Source organism: Arachis stenosperma, chromosome 5, assembly GCF_014773155.1.
Source record: "Arachis stenosperma cultivar V10309 chromosome 5, arast.V10309.gnm1.PFL2, whole genome shotgun sequence".
NCBI classification, from domain to species: Eukaryota; Viridiplantae; Streptophyta; class Magnoliopsida; order Fabales; family Fabaceae; genus Arachis; species Arachis stenosperma.
The window spans coordinates 21,379,178-21,383,501 of NC_080381.1; the positions used below are offsets into that span (position 1 = coordinate 21,379,178).

At 41.6% G+C, this 4,324-nt stretch overlaps 1 non-coding gene across 1 annotated transcript; it reads left to right on the top strand.

Annotated features, from left to right (window-relative positions):
• The first annotated feature begins 2,780 nt into the window (after window positions 1-2,780).
• On the top strand, window positions 2,781-2,888 carry LOC130983776 (small nucleolar RNA R71). Its single transcript, XR_009087753.1, has one exon. It is a non-coding gene; the product is annotated as a small nucleolar RNA R71 (small nucleolar RNA).
• Window positions 2,889-4,324: the final 1,436 nt, after the last annotated feature.

The window sequence follows — 4,324 nt, forward strand, 5'->3', positions numbered from 1 at the left end:
CCTCTTCTTCGAATCTCATGTCGGATCTCCGGATATTCACTCTTTTTGATGTTGAAAGGGACCTCGGGAATCACCTTCTTCAAGGCCACAACTTCATAGAAGTGGTCTTGATGCACCCTTGAGATGAATCTCTCCATCTCCCATGACTCGGAGGTGGAAGCTTTTGCCTTCCCTTTCCTCTTTCTAGAGGTTTCTCCGGCCTTGGATGCCATAAATGGTTATGGAAAAACAAAAAGCAATGCTTTTACCACACCAAACTTAAAAGGTTTGCTCGTCCTCGAGCAAAAGAAGAAAGAAGAGAGTAGAAGAAGAAGAAATGGAGGAGAGGGAGATGGCTTTGTGGTTCGGCCAAAAGGGGAAGAAGTAGTGTTTAGGGTGTGTGAAAATGAAGGAGTGAAGATGGGTTTATATAGGGGTGAAGAGAGGGGTAGGGTTCGGCCATTATGGGTGGGTTTGGGTGGGGAAAGTGGTTTGAATTTGAATGGTGAGGTAGGTGGGGTTTTATGAAGGATGGATGTGAGTGGTGAAGAGAAAGATGGGATTTGATAGGTGAAGGGTTTTTGGGAAAAAGTGGTAGAGGTGATTGGTGAATGGGTGAAGAAGAGAGAGGGTGGTGGGGTAGGTGGGGATCCTGTGGGGTCCACAGATCCTGAGGTGTCAAGGAAAAGTCATCCCTGCACCAAATGGCATGCAAAAATGCGTTTTGAGCCAATTCTGGCGTTAAACGCCGGGCTGGTGCCCATTTCTGGCGTTTAACGCCAGCTTCTTGCCCTTTTCTGGCATTTAACGCCAGACTGGTGCCCCTTTCTGGCGTTAAACGCCCAGAATGGTGCCAGACTGGGCGTTAAACGCCCAACTGCTATCCTTACTGGCGTTTAAACGCCGGCAAGGCCTTCCTCCAAGGTGTGCTATTTTTCTTCCTGTTTTTCATTCTGTTTTTGCTTTTTCAATTGATTTTGTGACTTCTCATGATCATCAACCTACAGAAAACATAAAATAACAAAAGAAAATAGATAAAATATAACATTGGGTTGCCTCCCAACAAGCGCTTCTTTAATGTCAGTAGCTTGACAGAGGGCTCTCATGGAGCCTCACAGATACCCAGAGCAATGTTGGAACTTCCCAACACCAAACTTAGAGTTTGAATGTGGGGGTTCAACACCAAACTTAGAGTTTGGTTGTGGCCTCCCAACACCAAACTTAGAGTTTGACTGTGGGGGCTCTGTTTGACTCTGTTTTGAGAGAAGTTCTTCATGGTTCCTCTCCATGGTGACAGAGGGATATCCTTGAGCCTTAAATACAAAGGATTCTTCATTCACTTGAATGATCAATTCTCCTCTATCAACATCAATCACAGCCTTTGCTGTGGCTAGGAAGGGTCTGCCAAGGATGATGGATTCATTCATGCACTTCCCAGTCTCTAGGACTATGAAATCAGTAGGGATGTAATGGTCTTCAATCTTCACCAGAACATCCTCTACTAGCCCATAAGCTTGTTTTCTTGAGTTGTCTGCCATCTCTAGTGAGATTCTTGCAGCTTGTACCTCAAAGATCCCTAGCTTCTCCATTATAGAGAGAGGCATGAGGTTTATACTTGACCCTAGGTCACACAGAGCCTTCTTGAAGGTCATGGTGCCTATGGTGCAAGGTATTGAAAACTTCCCAGGATCTTGTCTCTTTTGAGGTAATTTCTGCCTAGACAAGTCATCCAGTTCTTTGGTGAGCACAGGGGGTTCATCCTCCCAAGTCTCATTACCAAATAACTTGTCATTTAGCTTCATGATTGCTCCAAGGTATTTAGCAACTTGCTCTTCAGTGACATACCCATCCTCTTCAGAGGAAGAATACTCATCAGAGCTCATGAATGGCAGAAGTAAGTCCAGTGGAATCTCTATGGTCTCATTTTGAGCCTCAGATTCCCATGGTTCCTCATTAGGGAACTCATTGGAGGCCAGTGGACGCCCATTGAGGTCTTCCTCAGTGGCGTTCACTGCCTCTCCTTCCTCTCCAAATTCGGCCATGTTGATGGCCTTGCACTCTCCTTTTGGATTTTCTTCTGTATTGCTTGGAAGAGTACTAGGAGGGAGTTCAGTAATTTTCTTGCTCAGCTGACCCACTTGTGCTTCCAAATTTCTAATGGAGGACCTTGTTTCAGTCATGAAACTTTGAGTGGTTTTGATTAGATCAGAGACCATGGTTGCTAAGTCAGAGTGGTTCTGCTTAGAATTCTCTGTCAGTTGCTGAGAAGATGATGGAAAAGGCTTGCTATTGCTAAACCTATTTCTTCCACCATTATTATTGTTGAAACCTTGTTGAGGTCTCTGTTGATCCTTCCATGAGAAATTTGGATGATTTCTCCATGAAGAATTATAGGTGTTTCCATAGGGTTCTCCCATGTAATTCACCTTTTCCATTGAAGGGTTCTCAGGATCATAAGCTTCTCCTTCAGATGAAGCATCCCTAGTATTGCCTGGTGCAGCTTGCATTCCAGACAGACTTTGAGAGATCATATTGACTTGTTGGGTCAATATTTTGTTCTGAGCCAATATGGCATTCAGAGTATCAATCTCAAGAACTCCTTTCTTCTGACTTGTCCCATTGTTCACAGGATTCCTTTCAGAAGTGTACATGAATTGGTTATTTGCAACCATTTCAATTAGTTCTTGAGCCTCTGTAGGCGTCTTCTTCAGATGAAGAGATCCTCCAGCAGAGCTATCCAAAGACATCTTGGACAGTTCAGAGAGACCATCATAGAAAATACCTATGATGCTCCATTCAGAAAGCATGTCAGAAGGACATTTTCTGATCAATTGTTTGTATCTTTCCCAAGCTTCATAGAGGGATTCTCCTTCCTTCTGTCTGAAGGTTTGGACTTCCACTCTAAGCTTGCTCAATTTTTGAGGTGGAAAGAACTTTGCCAAGAAGGCATTGACTAGCTTTTCCCAAGAGTTCAGGCTGTCTTTAGGTTGTAAGTCCAACCATATCCTAGCTCTGTCTCTTACAGCAAAAGGGAATAGCATAAGTCTGTAGACCTCAGGGTCAACCCCATTAGTCTTGACAGTGTCACAGATTTGCAAGAATTCAGCCAAAAACTGATGAGGATCTTCCAATGGAAGTCCATGGAACTTGCAATTCTGTTGCATTAGAGAAACTAATTGAGGCTTAAGCTCAAAGTTGTTTGCTCCAATGGCAGGGATAGAGATGCTTCTCCCATAGAAGTCAGGAGTAGGTGCAGTAAAGTCACCCAGCACCTTCCTTGCATTGTTGGCATTGTTGTTGTTTTCGGCTGCCATGTCTTCTTCTTCTCTGAAGATTTCTGTTAGGTCCTCGGAGAGTTGTGCCTTAGCTTCTCTTAGCTTTTGCTTCAAGGTCCTTTCAGGTTCAGGGTCAGCTTCAACAAGAATGCCTTTGTCTTTGCTCCTGCTCATATGAAAGAGAAGAGAACAAGAAAATGTGGAATCCTCTATGTCACAGTATAGAGATTCCTTGAGGTGTCAGAGGAACAGAAAAATAGAAGAAAGAGGTAGAAGAATTCGAACTTAGTGAGATAGAGTTCGAATTGTGCATTGAGGAGGAGTGGTACTCCATAAATAGAAGGATGTGAGAAGAGGGGAAGAGATTTTTCGAAAATTATTTAAAAAGATTTTAAAAACATTTTGAAAAAGATTTTGAAAAAGATATGATTGAAAACTTTTTTGAAAAAGATGTGATTTAAAAAGATATGATTGAAAAGATATGATTTGAAAAATAATTTAAAAAGATTTGATTTTAAAAATTAATGACTTGCATAACAAGAAAAGATATGATTCAAACATTAAACCTTTCTCAACAGAAAAGGCAACATACTTGAAATGTTGAAAAGATATGATTGAAAAGATATGATTTGAAAAAGATTTGATTTTGAAAAACTTTGAAAACTTGAAAAAAATTTGCATTAAAAACAGAATCTTCCCTCTTGTGCCATCCTGGCGTTAAACGCCCAGAATGGTGTACATTCTGGCGTTTAACGCCCAATGCTCTACCCTTTTGGGCGTTAAACGCCCAACCAGGCACCCTGGCTGGCGTTTAAACGCCAGTCTGCCCTTCTTCACTGGGCGTTTTGAACGCCCAGCTTTTTCTGTGTAATTCCTCTGCTGCATGTTCTGAATCTTCAGTTCCCTGTACTATTGACTTGAAAATAGAACCAAGATCAAATAAACAATGCATGCAAGACACCAAACTTAAAATGAGACATTAGACTTGACAAGAAACATAAAATATTTTTTTGTTTTTATGATTTTTATAATTTTTTTGATTTTTTTTTCGAAAATTAAGTAAAAAAGAA